This window comes from Mirounga angustirostris, unplaced genomic scaffold (assembly GCF_029215605.1).
Source record: "Mirounga angustirostris isolate CCGP_5_RB_7025 unplaced genomic scaffold, mMirAng1.0.hap1 SCAF_3, whole genome shotgun sequence".
In the NCBI taxonomy this organism is placed as follows: domain Eukaryota; kingdom Metazoa; phylum Chordata; class Mammalia; order Carnivora; family Phocidae; genus Mirounga; species Mirounga angustirostris.
Window position 1 is genome coordinate 146,938,246 of NW_026991711.1, and position 17,556 is coordinate 146,955,801.

Consider the following 17,556-nt stretch of genomic DNA (forward strand, 5'->3'; position numbering starts at 1 on the left):
TATTGTAAATCCAAACCCAAAGAAGCCCTATAGTGCTCTTACTTTTTGTGATTTATTGTGATACCTTCTTTCATAAGGAGGAGATAGCCCACATTTTTTCCTGCAGTACAAATTTAAAATTGCTGGTGTTGAATTATTTCTGCTGCAGTTAGGGAGAAGAGAGGGAAATAAGATTCACTAGGTAAACACCTGACATGATGAAGCTCGTTTTCTTACGAATTATGCCAAAGGAATAGAAATAATTAACTAAGAACAAACATATGTCCAAAAAAGCAACGATTCTTCTGGAAAATTGCTACAGCAAAAATAACTACTTTTCATATTACACAGAAAGGGTAGAAAAATGAGTAGAGATATTTTACAAATATTTTTACATAAGAAACAAAGAATTAAGTAAAATATATTTAATATGTCAGAAAAAAACATTTAAAATAGAAAGCCATGCGCACTGCTTATTTGGCATAAATATAAAAAATACATAAAAGAAGGTAATGTCACCTTAGTGAGGTAAAAAGAGCCCTACACTAATTCAAGAGATCTGAGTTTGGCACCTAATTTATCCATGAAAGAACTGTGTGCTCTTCTGCAAAGCACATTGCCTCCTCTGTTTTAGTTTTGTCATGTGTGAAAATGACAAATGTTGGATTAAATGATACTTAGGTTCTATTCAATTCTAACATTTTATAATTTTTAAAATCTTCTATTATGTTTTATATATTGATATGCATATAATTTTTTAAATTGTAGTAAAAAGCACATGAAACCTTAACCATTTTTTAAGTATGCAGTGGTGTTAAGTATATTCACATTGTTGTTTAATAGATCACCAGAACTTTCATATCATGCAAAACAAAAACTCTGTACCCGTTAGGCAACGATTCCTCATTCCTCCTTTCTTCAAGCCCCTGGTAACCACCATTGTACTTTCTATTTCTATGAATTTGACTACTTAAGATACCTCATATAAGTGGAATCATACAGTATTTGTCTTTTTGTGATTGGTTTATTTAACTTAAGCATAATATCCTCAAGGTTCATCTGTATTTGTAACATGGAACAGGATTTCCTTCCTTTTTAAGGAAGTATACTTTACTTTATGTATACACCACAATTATTTATCTGTTCGTCTGATGATGGACATTTGGTTTGCTTATCCTCTTGGATATGGTGACTAATGTTACTATGAACATGATATGCAAATATCTCTTCAAGACCCTGCTTTCAGTTCTGGATATCATATCCAAAAGTGAGACTGCTGGGTCATTTGATGGTTCCATTTGCAATTTTTGGAGGAACTAGCATACTCTTTTCCATAGTGATTGCAATACCATATGTACATTATATATTTTAAATTTATACTTAATTTATTGCAATCATGTGTATTGTGACTTTATTCCTTAACTCTTAAAAAAAATTTGTAGAAATTCCCTAATCATTATGGATTGTCCTATCCAGAAATCACTAATGTTCCTGGTATGTCAAACCCCATTATGAGGCATCTGTCCAGGAAAGTTAACTGGAAAAGTTATGAAAACTAATAAAGTTGCTTATCTTAGGTTTGCAGATACTGATATAATTAGTGTAAATTATCTATTTCATTTTTCAATAATTTTTTATATCTGGCTAAATAACTATGAATGTAACAGTAAAGGGGATTAAGTATTCTTTATATGAATGGCAGAAGAGGAAAGCAGATGGGGCTGAATGTGATCTTTTGCCTTTCAGACTATCTGCTTAGAATCCTGAAAGATCAGTGTGACTTTAGAGGATGAAGAGAAAATTGTGTTTATATATCCTAGGCTAAATGACTTGGAACTGCTCTGTTCCTTAATTGTTTGAAAGTTGTAGTGTTGCAGAAGAAATATCTGAGGAAGTGCCTTTTTCTTATTTGGAACTGTTGTTGCAGTTCCAAAATTCTCTCCAGGGACAGAGTTGCATGGTTCAGTCCTTTGGGAGGCTTCAGCTAAATTAATCTGCTGACTAAAATCTGGATAAGAATATCTGTCTTTAAAGCCCATGTTCCAAGAGGAATATGGTTTAAAAGGGATGTTGCCTTCCTTTCTTTTTTCTTTTTTTCTTCTGCTACAAAGATTAGGTGAAGAATAAGCAAGGCATGTATTTATAGTCCAAAATTGTATGAAAGGATACAGGCTATGAAAAATATGTATAATGAGAAGCTTATAAAACATATGAATTTTTCAATGTTTATTCAGTTAATTTTATAATTTTTAAATAATATGTTACTAGATGGACAAAAGCAAACATTTCTATAGGTTTTTATATACCTATGTATTCAATCCATCAAAAACTATGCATTGTTTTATATGCCAGGCTTTGTTTTAAACAATAAGGGGACAGAACTGAAAAACATCTATCTAAAGATGACAGAAAAGACAAGAATGTACAGATGAGTGTGCAACAAGTGTTATGATAGAAAGCTGCTCAGATTTCCATGATTCCATGGAGCAAGAGCAGGTAATTAAGGGAATTGTGTGTTACCATTATTAGTTTGAAGTCTGTAGTGAACCACTGAGTGTTTTAATTAAGGGTACTATACATTCAGGTTTATTTTGGAAAGATAATTCTGGCAGTTCTTAGAGATTTGAATTACAAAGAGGTAAAGTTGAAGTAGAGATACTGGTTTGGAGGCCATCACAGTAATGTAGATAAGAAATGATGACAGATTCAGTGTGGAAATGAGAGGAAAAATGCCAAATGTATTTATGTCACCAAAATGGACATAAATGAGGATCATTATGGATGAGGAACGTAACAGAAAAAAAACCTATCAAGTATGCTTATAAATCTTTCTAAACAGTGAGAAATAGCTTCCTGATTTTGTGTGTCTGAGGTTCCACAGTTCCTTGTCTGTACTGTTAAATTTACTTACCAAAAGTCATTTCTGTTTATAGATCCAACCTTCCAACAAGAATGAGTCTCTCAAGAACAAGATGGTCATATATAAAATATCTAGCATCAGTGTTGGTAGATGATATTGTTCTCATTGAAAATAGCAACCACCTCCTAAATACCAGAGCAAAAATACACTTTGATTTCTTCTTAGATTAGACTTCTGACACTTAACATTCCTGGTAATTCTGTTCTTGAATTTTCTCTTTCTTATCAAATGTCTGGCACATAATAGTTATTCAGTTATATTAATCTCTTTGTCCCACCTCTTACTTCTTTTCTTTCCAAATACCAATCTCCCCCTCCTCTTTTATAGAAGTCCCACAATTTCACTCAGTCTCCATCACCATATTTATTTCCTATATCTTCTGTTTAAAGTTGGCAGATTTCAAGTTTCTGTTCTTGATCCTCTTATTTTAGTTTAAATTTCCCCTGTGTAGCTTCATATCTACTCTCGTCATTTCAGTTTCTGCTACTACCCAAAGACCAGCTGTTCTTGTCTTAGTAATATCATAACTTTTCAAATTAGTGTGTTTTCATAAGTGAATTTTGGAAGTCAATATTGCAAGCACTACTTATGCTCATTACATGTGACCATCAGCAAATGGCTTTCTCTGTTGGGCCATCTGGAATTTAGCACAAGAACGGATTCTGTTATTTCCTCAGGTAGAATGACCTCTATCACCCAATTTGCTTCTCAGTGCATACACTGAAATTGACTCACATATCTGTCAAAAGCTGTACCACTCAATCCCATGATTTATGATGTAGATGGGAACAACTATGCATTTTGGGAGCGATCCCAGCTTGGTTCCATGGCATGTTCGGGCCATAATTTATGCAAAGAGAAACTTGCCATGGAACATATGGAACTGGGATCACAACTCTGAACAGGTTGAGTGTCTGGTATGGATAAAATCCTTGGGAATTTTTAATCATGTCTATACTTCAGGTTCCAGAAAATAATCCTGTTTATGCAGACATGGGAAGAGGGATGGTGGTGTGAGGAAGGTATTGTTTCCCTCCTACAAATTTCTCTTAGATACCAAACACAAACATAGGGCTCCTCTACCCAGACTTTCAGGGTATACTAATGCATCCTGAACTTGAACCATGAAATGCCCCATTATGTTGACCTCAAAAAGCCCCTTCTTACTCTAGCATGCATAGTACTTATGCTCTTTATCTATGTCTATCCCTATTCCACATAGTATCTCTTTTTATAGATAGATAATATAATGGATGTCCATATAGTCTGGCAACATAGTCAATAGTATTTCACTATTTTATAGATTCCAAATGTCTTTGATGACACTATGCAAATTTGTTAGACATTACAAATACCCTATATATTATTGGAGGAGTATCTCAAGTAACTTAACCTGGTGTAGCAAAAAAGAATACAATTCAGAAGACAAAATCATGGAATAGTAACTCATATCTGGAAGATACCTTAAAAATCAATCACTCATCAAATTGCCTGTCTAGTCCCCAGACATCTCTATTAAATAGTTTTCATTTGGTGAAATTATATAAATAAAATAAGCCCTTCTATAATGTCTTCCTTTAGTATTAATTCTTTCTTGAGTTGCATAGAAATTTTTAAATTTATTTCAATCATCACTAAAGTTTTAAAAGGCAGCTAGTGTACTAGACTTGCCAAATGTTTATTGATCTTATCAAATGCCAGCACTTGGTTTTATTGATTCACTCAACTCTTTGTATGTATTTTGGTTTCTTTCCCATTTAATTAACTTCTATTTTTTTCCTCTATTAAGTCCTTCTTTTTTTAAAAAAAAATGATGAATCAAGCATTTAAATGACCTTATATAGTCCTTGTATAGCATTGGCTCTGTGAAGTAATCAATATTCTAACTGCTTTAACAATATTAACACATGTAATCCCAATATCAGTTCTATGAAAAAATATTATTATTATTCCACTTAAAAGATGGGGAAATGGAGGGAAAGTCAGTTGAATAACTTTCTCAATGTCTTACAGTTGGTAGGTGGTAAACCTTGAATTCAAATCTGAGTAATCTGACACTGGAGTCCAATCTTAACCACTATGCTAGGCTGTCTCTCTCTCTTTTTGTTTTTGTTGTTGTCGTTGTTGTTGTTTGTTTGGATTTCAATGACTATACCCAACTCTAACTTTTTAATTAAATGCTATTTCACTTAAAATATGATTTCCTATTTTATAAAGAGTGCATTTAAGGCAATACATTTTATTCTGAAGATCTCTTTGGCTACATCCAACATGATTTGGCATAGTGCTCCCAGTGTCCTCATTTATTATTTTACTTTCCTCTTCAACTCAAGAGCAATTTTTAAAGTTTTACTTCTAATTTTGCAGTGTATTTAATGTGATATTTTTGTTTTTGCTTCTTGCTTTTTTGTTTTAAAAACCCTTTATTTTTTATAGATCAGTTTCAGGTTCACATCAAAATTGAGAAGATACAGAGATTTCCCATATATCCCCAGCCCCCAAACGTGCACAGCCTCTTCCATTATCAACATTCCCCACCAGAGTGATACATTTGCCACAATTGATGGACCTACACTGATACATTAAAATCCATAGTTTCCCTTAGGTGTCCTATGTTCTATGTGTTTGGACAAAGAGAATAATGACATATATCCATCAGGATAATATCACACAGAGTATTTTCACTGCCCTAGAAATCCTCTGTGCTCAACTTACTCATCCTTTTCCACCACCTCAACTTCTGGCAATGACTGATCTCGAGTTTTGCCTTTTCCAGAGTGTCATACAGTTAGAGTCATACATTATATAGACTTTTTAAATTCACTTCTTTCACTTAATGATATGCATTTAAGGTTCCTCCATGTCTTCTCATGGCTTGATAGTGCAGTTCTTTTCAGTGCTGAATATTTCATTATCTAGGAGTACCATAATTTATTTAACCATTCACCTACAAAAGGGCATGTTGGTTGCTTCCAAGTTTTGGCAATTATTAATAGAGCTTCTATAAACATTCCTGTGCAGATTTTTGTGTGGATGTATTTTTAATTTTTAATTTAATTTTACTATGAAATGTATCAAGTATAGAGAACAGAGAATAATTTTAAACACTTAATGTAGTCACCACACATAGTTGATGAATGTTAATATTTGCAAAATTTTTTTTCAGAAAAAAATTTAAGGAAACAAAAGTCATAGAAATTGTTGAAATATTCTGTTCATCCTTTTCTAATTCCATTGCCCTCTTTTCCCAGAGATTGCCATCATTCCTACTCAAGAGTTTATACTTTTCTATATACAGTAGTCCCTCCTTATCCACAGTTTCACTTTCCAGAGTTTTAGTTGCCCCTAATCAACTGAGGTCTGGAAGCAAATGATCCTCCTCCTCGTATATCAGAGAAGGTCAGTAGTAGCCTAATGCTAAGTCACAATGCCTACAGTCATTGACCTCACTTCATCTCATCACACATGAATTTTATCATTTCATAATCATCACAAGAAGGGTGAGTATAGTAGAATAAAATATTTTGAGAGAGAGACCACAGTCACATAACTCTATTACAGTATAATTATTCTATTTTATTATTAGCTATTGTTTATCTCTTACTGTTTATAATTTATAAATAAACTTTATTATAGGTATGTATAGTTTATAAAAATTATAATTTATAAAAAATAAACTTCATAGGCATATATAGAAAAAATCCATAGTATATATAGGTGTCAGTATTTTCTGTGGTTTCAAGCATCCACTGGAATGTATGTATCGTGGAACGTAGGACCTGCAGAGAGGGGGCACTACTGTACTTATGCATTGACGATATTATTTTTTTTATTTTTTTAAAAATTGTTCTATAGAGCCAAGTGTAACTTGCTTTTCCAACCCAACATTATGCTTTCAGATTTGTATGTTGATAGTTAATACATGTAGCTAATAATTAAAGTTTGTTTTCAATAGTTTTGCTACAAAACCAATGCTACATCCTGATACTTGTATTCATGTTCACAGATACGAGTTTCTCTAGGGCATGTTCCTAACAGTGTTGTTGTCTTATTGTACAGTATGTACATCTATTAGTTCACTAGGTGTTGCATAGCTCTTAAGAATAATTGTAACGTGGGGTGCCTGGGTGGCTCAGTCATTAAGCATCTGCCTTCGGCTCAGGTCATGATCTCGGGGTCCTGGGATTGAGCCCCACGTTGGGCTCCCAGCTCTGCGGGAAGCCTGCTTCTCCTTCTCCCACTCCCCCTGCTTGTATTCCCTCTCTTGCTGTGTCTCTGCCAAATAAATAAATAAAATCTTTTTAAAAAAAGAATAATTGTAACGATTTACTTTCTCACCATTTGTGTGTGAAATTCCTTTTTCTCCAAATTCATTTCTATACTTAGGATGGCCAAAATTTTAAATTCTCTTCAACTTACAAATGATATACTTTATAAAAACAATCTATACATTTCTCTGACTACTAATAAGGTGAAACAGATACTTTTATGGTCAGTCTGATTTTCTCTTTTCTGAAACACCTTTTCCCAAACTTTGCCTATATTTATTGTTTTCTTCCTTTCTTTTAGTTTTCTAAAAGATTAATCAAAGTTACTTAAATATTCTAGATGCTAAATCTTTGCATTGGTTGTTGGTTGTTCAGAATTGTATTTGGTTGGCTCGTACTTGAATGTAATTCATATTATAGCATGTGTGTCCAGAAATTGTGGGAGAGCAGCAGGATATGTTGTCAGGCAGGAATCTCAGCAATTTGTCTCCTAACATAGAGGGGACGCAGGACTCTATCACTCCTCGTGTTCTCTAAGCCAGCCAGGATTTTGTATGCTTTGGCTACTCAATACAGCAAAGGGAGATGACCTGTCCATGTCCTGTTGATCATTACTTTAGGATTTCAACACTCCCATAATTAGCTCCCTATCCTCTAACTCAATGGAAATTCTTTGCTGGCCTATGTTTGGGCTCTAGTTTCCTCTAACTCTCTGATTTAATCTTTTTAAAATATTTTAGAAATTTCTCTACTATCTGGCCTTCTGACATTATCTGTTCTTGATTTCTAACACTGTTATAGATTTAATTTTTTTTTATTTCATATCCTTTGTTCTTTTTAGAAGTTTTAGGCAGGAAGAGATGTGTAATCTGTGTAATTTGTTCATTACACATTAAAAAAAAAGGACTTAATTTTTGTTAGAGTAGTTTCAGGTTCACAGAAAAATAGAGGGAAAGATACAGATATTTCCCATATACTTCTGCCCCCACACATGCATACCCCCCATTACCAACATCCCCCACCGGAGTGGTATATTTTTTATGATGAACCTATACTGACATATAGTCACCTAAAATCCATAGTTTTCCTTAGGGTTCATTCTTGGTGTTGTAGTTGCTATGGGTTTGGACAAATATATAATGTCATATATCCATCATTATAATATACAAAGTATTTTCACTGCCCTGAAAATTTTGTTTGCTCTTCCATTCCCTTCCCTCTCACCTTAATGCCTGGAAACCACTGATCTTTTTACTGTATCTATAGTTTTGCCTTGTCCACACATTTTAAAAATAAATCTTAGCATTATGAAGACACGTTTCTCCTTAAATGTATCAATCTAAACTGACTTTGTAGTGACTGTGGAATACTACCTTGGTAGCTTGTCATTCTAAGCTTTTTCCCAGATTATTTTATTTTATTATTTTTTTAAAAGATTATTTATTTATTTATTTGACAGAGAGATAGAGAGAGTCAGAGAGTATAAACAGGGGGAAGGGCAGAGGGAGAAGGAGAAGCAGGCTCCCAGCTGAGCAGGGAGCCCCATATGGGACTCGATCCCAGGACCCTGGGAACCTGGATCATGACCTGAGCCAAAGGCAGTAGCTTAACCGATGCCCCAGATTATTTTAAATATAATAAATAAAACAAAACAGACACCCTGAACTTCAATTACTGGAAATACCACTGGAATTCTGATATTAAAATTGATTCAAATGTTAGCAGTCAAAGGTGCCATGCAGTAGTTGAGATCAAGATTCATTAAATCTTATATTAAAGACTATATTTCATAACAAAAGATAATTTATAATTCTCAATGTATAATGTGGGTATTACAAAATAATGGATAACTTCTGGTTACATAGAATTTAATGTCCACATTTCTTTCCACTTCTTGTAAAATCCTACATTAATTGTTGTAAAGGATTAAGAATGGCATCAATCCATCACACCAAAACAAACAAATAAGGTATTTATTGAAATTTTGCAAGCTAGAAAGCACATGGATGAGCAGTAACTGATTTATCTGATCGGGGTGGGGAGCAAACAAGAGTGAGCAAGTTGGTGGAGATAGAGACTCAAGCTGTCAATAGATTCCTTGAAAGTCTTTTGGGGAAGTTAGACAACCAGAAGTCATTTCCCAGCTCATGAAGTCAGCCAGATGCCCTTTCCCTCCCATCAAACTGGAATGTTTACACTTTGCAGAGATTAAAAGATAGACTTTGGTTTTGAAGGAACTAGATCCTGCTGTGAGAAGAGGTGAGTCAGTGGATTAAGTGAAAATCTTCATGTAGATGATGAGATCTCATACAAACACTTTCTCTCCCTGGACTTTTAGAATAATGGCTTATATCCACCAATTAGGAAATTAGAGAGTTTTGGAGAAACTGAGCAATTTAAGAGAAAATTCTTATAAATGTCCACACTTGGGTAATCCCAAGTAAAATTGTCCATTCACACTAAGGTCTTGGTCAACAAGCCTCTACAATGAATACAGAGCTTCTAATCAGTTCTTTGAGATCTTTCTCTTTTTAGACAGCCACAGTTCACCATGCTTACAAGAACAGCCTTGCCTTGACAGGAAACAGAAACAAAAACCATGAATGGACAAAGAAACAAACCAAGACATCTTATTCTATTTTAAACTGATGAGGATAACAGAAGATCCTAAAATCTTACAGAAAGGGGGAAGTGTGCACGTAAGGAAATAGGAAGCAAAATTGGAAGCTGGAGAACATTAAGGTAGTGCGTTCACATTTTGAGACTCTAAGTCTCACTGAAATGTGAAATTTCGGATATGAAAATGCCAACAAATTTACTTGCAAGTATTATTTCTTAGGATGCTCTAGTAGAGTGATTGAGAACTCTCAATCAAAATAAGAGAAAAACTGAAATATAATTGAGGAATATATAAGGATGTTACATAAAAATATGAGGAATTCTCCTTCTCAGGAAACAAACTGAGGGTTGCTGGAGTGGTGGGGAGTGGGAGGGATGGGGTGGCTGGGTAACGGACATTGGGGAGGGTATGTGCTATGGTGAGTGCTGTGAATTGTGTAAGACTGTTGAATCACAGACCTGTACCTCTGAAACAAATAATACATTATATGTTTAAAAAAAAGAAGAAGAAGAAGATAGCAGGAAGGAAAGAATGAAGGGGGGGAAATTGGAGGGGGAGATGAACCATGAGAGACTAGGGACTCTGAGAAACAAACTGAGGGTTCTAGAGGGGAGGGGGGTGGGGGAATGGGTTAGCCTGCTGATGGTGAGGGCGCGTACTGAATGGAGCACTGGGTGTTATACGCAAACAATGAATCATGGAACGCTACATCAAAAACTAATGATGTAATGTATGGTGATTAACATAACATAAAAAAAAAAAGTAAATACTTCCAGTAATAGTTGAAGAAGTTAGAATTGCTTGTGCTTATGAAGAGAGAATCTGGATTAGTATTAGGAAACGTGAAAAGATAGCTATGTTAGATTTTAAGCTTTGTTGTGTTATTTTCATTTTAAAATTATATACACAAATTATTGTGTCTTGCTAATGTTGGAAGTTAATAAATTAAGAGGACAAAAATATTGCCTAAACATTAAATGAAAATGCAGGTTGCAAATCTAATGTTTTAAAGTAAGTATCTGGCTATGGGTAAAAATAGATTTATTACAAGTGTTAACTCTTCATCTCTGAACACTGAATTACAAGTAATCAATAATCTATCTCTTTTATAATGAAAAATTAATAATATATCCAGAATATTAAAAATGCTTAGTTATTCCTACTTGGTTTTGAATTCCTGGGTATGTGCTGATTCCCAGACACTGAACTTTTTAGAATTCTCATATAATTTTTTACTTTATTCTTAAGAAACAATAAGTCTGGAATTAAGTAGAGTATAGCAGTTCCTCTTTATACTGTACTCTTTATATTGTACAGTATAAATGTACTGTACATTTATAGATAAATGTAGACCTACACAGTTGTAAATAATGTTTTCCTAACATGTTTGAAAATAAAGTTACCTTAAAGACAAACAACAGACCCCAATATTGTAGGTTAGGACGTGTTAGTCACAGCAAGTTTCAAAATATTTTTCCTTTACTATCTCTGATTCTTGCACATCCCACATTCCTCAGCTCCAGAAAACCCATTGTAGGTAATGAGTCAGGGATTATGTCTGTTCTGCTTATCATTACATCCCCAGGAATTCTTGCCTGTAACATATTAGATTCCTAATAAATATTGATTGAAGGCAATAAATTTTATAGATACAAATCCTGCTTCTACTTTTATTATCATTTTAGAAAACCTTCCCTATTCCAACTTTATAAAAATATTCGTGTGTATTTTTTGCAACTGATATTTATTTATTCATTTTATATTAACACTTTAACAAGTTTAGAATCTGATTTTTGCATGGTATTTGAAAAGTAGCTAAGTATTTTTTTTTCCAAATACATAACCAGTATTTCTAGCAATACTTTTTGAATAACCACAATATCTCTATGGATTCCAAATGATCTCTTATGATACATTAAAATGGCATGTTGTTTTATTTTGCAAATTTGTAATATTTATTTGCCTCTTGTAGTGCCATATCATAGAGATTTAATCATTGTAGTTTTATGAAATGTTTTAATATAAGACAATTTCTGTTTTTTTTTACTTTATTTTAAATAGTTCTTTAAATAAAAATACATGTTCAGTGTCACAATTCAACAATATAGAAGCACACAGAATGAAAAATTAAAGACTAATGTATTTGAATTTGACTTTTTATACCACTTTTTTCCCCTGGAATGTGTCCTGAGTTGTATTCTAAATAATCATATTGGTACACCAGTGTGTCATTTTTATTATTTTTCCATGGTATATTTTTTGCCATCTCTTTTCTCTACTCATTGTGGTATTCTGTTTTGAGTGGATCACTTATAAAGAGTATGTAATTACCTTTATTTTCTTTTACTAATGTGAAGCTTTGTGTTTTAAAGAAGCATAGTTTTCTAAATGATAAAATCAAATTTAAATAATTAATCACATAGTATATTACCTTAAACTTAGGAAAAGTCTCCTTATTTCTGTTGTGAAAGTTGTGACATAATTCCATTCTATCTCTCAGCCCTTTTCTTTATCTTCTTAATATTTCCAGGAAAACTGACAGCTATTCAGAGATTTCATCTTCAATTTCTTTCCAGCGTTCTTGAATGGATGTCATCCAGGCCAAGAGATTTGCATTTTTATAGATCAACTAAGTGCTCTCTAAAAATATTCTTTCTTAAAACCTCTGCTATCTTAGGCTTCATATCACTTTTACCAATGTTGAGTCTACCTTTTATCATCTGGGTGGCCAATCTAACCTGTCCAGAAAAAACTAAAAACCTGAGTAATTTTTGCTCATTTGTTAGCAATAAGTGAAGTGAATAAAGTAAATAAACTGGGCTTTGTTTTTAGTATTTTTTGTTTCATAGTAAATATAATTTAAAAGATCACAGTATGGTCACTTAATACTTTTTCACAAGAATCATTTTATACTAATTTTGCTTTAAAAACTATTTTTACAAGTTCATGCCAATATGTTATAGATTGATTATTATCCTCTCTAGCCTGCCTTTTATACATTTTATTTCAGTGTTTCAACTCTTCAGTTATCCTTACTATTTTCTCTCTCAGGATCATGTGTGGCTGTATCCATAGAATTTTATTTCTGAAAACAATTCATTATTATTAATATTTTCCTGTATATGAACCTATATTGCCCTGTAAATGCTAAAACTTTATAACTATTTGTGTTATTAACTAGGTCTTATAATATAAAAAAACCACAAAATTTTTTTGAAGGGTGTGTATTTTACTAGACTCAAATGACCAACCTTGACAATAACAAATTCTAAGAGTTTAAATTGAATCTCTTCCAGATTTTCTGTCATTTCAACTTCTCTGCCAGTCAGTTACTTCTTAGTGGTTGGAATTAAGTAGAGTATAGCAGTTCCTCTCATCATTCTTTCTAGCTTCTAAGAGATTAAATTGACAGTAAGGCCAGCCAGGTATTTACTAGACCCAGCTTTTAACAGAATGAATTTTGTAGAAGATCTGGAAGATTAAATCTTACCTTTTTATAATATTGTCAGTTTTTTAAACTATGTGAGTTTCTGTTTCCTTATATATAATATGAGCTAGTAATACTTTCTTTTGCTTGTCCATTTTCCATTTCTTCTTGTACTAAATGAATGGGACCAAAGAATGTTAAAATATTTTGAAAAAAACTTAAATGCTCTATAACTGTGCTATGGATTTTATGTATGCATTTTGCAAATGGTTTTGTTCATTGGGCCACAAATCCTACAAAATCAGAACTCTCTTAATTTTTTTCACCATGTGAAATACATCTAAGTAGGTTGTCAAAGAAGTATCTTGCTTTATCATCTATCATGTAACTAGTCAAACATCATTAGACCAAAAATAAATTATTGAACTATACACTGAATTAATATGAGTAATTCATTTAGGATTTAACAGTTACCCTATTTGGTAGGAACAATAAACGTCCCAAAAGATGTCCACCTCCTAATCCCCAGAGCCTGAGAATATGCTAGGTTACTTGGCAAAGAAGAAGTAAGGTTGAAGATAGAATTAAGTTTGCTTATTAGCTGAGCTTAAAGTAGGGATATTATCCTGAATTAACCTAGTAGAACCAATGCAATCACAGGGTCCTTAAAAGTGGAAAAGGGTGGTAGATGGCAGAGTCAGAGTCTGAGCAATATGCTGTGACAGCAACTTGACCCACCACTGCTGGCTGGAGGAAAGTGGTAGGATGGAGGAAGATGGCCATGAGCCAGGGAAAGAGGGTATACAGGAATTGGAGTCTCTCTTAGAACCTCCAGAGGGAATGCAACCCTGATAACCACTCAGATTTTAGTTCAGTGAAGACCCACTCCTGATTTGTACCTCCCAAACTGTAAGACAATAAATTTGTATTGTTTTAAGCTACTACATTTGAGATAGTTCCCTTCAGCAGTCATACAGAACTGATGCAATCTATATTCATTTGTGTTGTTAGCACCATTACAAAATAAACATGTTTCTGAATAAAAGCACTGTTAACAACTGCATGAATTGAGCCAGGATAGTTGTGGGATTGTGGAAACAGATGTCTTTCACTGTTGCATTCTAAGTGCATTCACTTTGGTAAAATGACCAAATGGGAGAAAGGCAAAACAATTGCTTTAAGTCTTTTCCAAGACAGTTACTTAAGGTGATTTCCTTCTTGGCAATTCTCTTACTAAATTGATATGAAGCACTTTAGTGCTTATGGAAATTGCTAATCATTCAAAAGTTGAACATTCAGTAAGAAAACTCAAGACTGCTTTTGTTTTCGTTAGGTGAAACTTTAAAGCACATTTCTTATGAATACCACTACTGGCAAAATAGAACAATATATTGCTCAGAGATTTCATCTTCTGAAATTATAAAATTAAAATAATTAACATAAAAATAAATATTGCCATCACAAAATTGAATGCATAAATACATGTGCAAGCACACGTGTGCATATACACACACATGTACAAACCCCAAAAATAAGTTGAGGTGGTTTCATGAAACAAAATATTTTGGCTCTATATTACATAGGTAAAGAATTGCCAAGAAGTATGAGCTTAACAAAATCAGATAAGCTTACTCTGAAGATTAGAAAATACATATTTTTAGAAAATACAAATTTAAATTTATAATTTAATCAATCTATACTTTATTGTTTCTTATATATTCTTACTACAATCTGCCCAGTTATACTGATGTTTTTAAAAGGTTATTTAATCATTTCAGAGCACTTAAGTTATTTGATACATGTTTTGTTAATTGACTAATATTTGTTTCCATCAGTATACCATAAACTCAAATACAGGAGGGTTCATAAGTGTTTGTCTTCTTTGTTTTATCTCTATATCTCATGACTTCTGGGTGAGTAAACATCGATGATATTTGTTTAGTGAAAAGTTTTTATTATAGAATGAGATATTGGGATACCTGGGTGGCTCAGTTGGTTGAGTGTCTGCCTTTAGCTCAGGTCATGACCTCAGGGTCCTGGGATTGAGTCCCACATCAGGCTCCTTGCTCAGGAGGGTGCCTGCTTCTCCCTCTGCCTGCTGCTTCCCTTGCTTGTGCTCTCTCTCTCTGACAAATAAACAAATACAATCTTAAAAAAAAAGAACGAGATCTTAATATAATTGAAACCTCAATATCATTTTCTAAATGTTCTGAATAGAAAAATTTCTATATTACAAAAAAAAAAAAAACAAAAAACTGGACTAAGTTTGTTCAGTGCCAAATGACAAAGACTAATATTCTATACTTTCCTGGAAAATGTCCAGGAAATACGTGTCAATCGTCAGGGAAAACAATCCATATTTAAGCTTCAAATTACACTGGACATCATAGGTTGTCATCTAAGGTAAAAGTATCTAAGATAAATCTCCAAAGACTCTTATGACATTAGAAACCACTTCAGCTTCTGATGTCTTCTGTTTTAAAAAACAAACAAAAACAGAAGAAGAAGAAGGAGGAGGGGGAGGGGGAGGAGGAGAAAAGAAGGAGAAAAATAGCCGTTTTAGATAACTAGGATTTGTACCTCTAGATCAAAATGATGTTTTAAATTGATTAAAAATGCTTTCATATGTTAGGTTTTTAATGTATTTTCCAAGGTATTATAAATAAGTTAGAAGCAGAAAATTATGAATCAATATGATCATATTTCCAACTGGATTTTCATAGTATGCTTTTTTTTTTATCCTTAGACACATTAAATAAATTCTTCAAAATGAGATTACTCTATATATAGGAAACAAAAATGACAAAAATGGTATAATGGTATAATTACACTAATAAAGAAGTTTTTAATTTTAAAGAATCATTACCAGATCAAAGATTTTTCTAAATTAAAGGAAATCTATTGAGAAGCAAAAGAAATCAGAGAACATAAAAACCTAAGTATTTAAAAATGGAAGAAATTATTAATATAAACTAAATTTCCCAAATATGTTCTCATCTGTTACAATATTTAAATGCTCCACATCGGGCACCTGGGTGGCTCAGTTGGTTAAGCGACTGCCTTCGGCTCAGGTCATGATCCTGGAGTCCCTGGATCAAGTCCCGCATCGGGCTCCCTGCTCGGCGGGGAGTCTGCTTCTCCCTCTCCCGCTCCCCCCTCTTGTGCTCTCTCTCTCTCTCACTCTCTCTCTCAAATAAAAAATATAAATAAATAAATAAATGCTCCACATCTTTTCAGGATTGAGGTAGTATTTAGTAATGTCAAACCAGACAGGGAAAATAGTTCAAGAGAAAGAAAAATCCTAATTCTGCTTGGTACTATAACTGGTTTATTGCATTTCATACAACTCATCTTTTTGACTAATGTCCTCTAAATAAATGTGCAATTTCTTTTTACCAAATCTATAGTCATCATAATTGATAAATATTTATAAAAATGTACAGGTAGATGTTGTAAAATAATAGGGAATACATATGAAAATTAAAAGGCAGTACTACATTTATCCTTTGTTTGTCAGGCCATAATCAGAGGAAGGAAATTCGAAACAGAAAACAAAAATCAAAATGTACATGTAGATAGGAGTAATTTGTGAAATATATGCATATTTTAAAATTAAATCATTTAGGTAGGAGCTAAGATGGCAGTATAGTAGAAGGACCCTAGGCTTGTCTTGTCCCTTCCACACAAATAGGTAACGATCAAATCATTCTGAATACCCAAGAAATCAACCTGAGGACTAACAGAACAAACTCCACAACTAGAGGGAGAGAAGAGGACACACCGAGAAGTTAGGAAGTGTGGACACATGGTTTGGGGGAGAAACGGATTGCGGGTGCTGTGGAGGGGGAGAACACTTCCCCAAACCCACTGGCTGGGAAAAATGTGAGTTTTTGCAACCAGCAGGGCTTGAACACTAGAGTTTTAAAGGTTGGCAGGCTTGGCTGGGATAAAGCCCTGAGGGCACTGCCCTATTTCTGGAGAGAAGGCAGGCAAGCAACCCGGGGCAGATGACATGATCTGAGGAACATATAAGGTGCATGGGGAGTGGGAGAGGGGGACTTGTTCACTCCTTTTGGAGCACATCTGTGAGAGGTGGCATTCACAGAGATGCCCCTCTGGGGGCAAGAGAAACTGCCTGGCACCATTTCTCTCCCCAACCCCTCAGCATAAGCATAGAACCACCTGCAATAAACAGCATAGTGCTTACACTGGCTGCCTAAGCTTACACCAAGTCCTGCCCCCTTACTGTCTGCTGGTACTGGACTTCTTGGACTAGTGTGCCTCAGTCCCAGCACAGCAGGCCCCTTCCCCAGAAGATCAACAGAAACCCCCACCCACACCA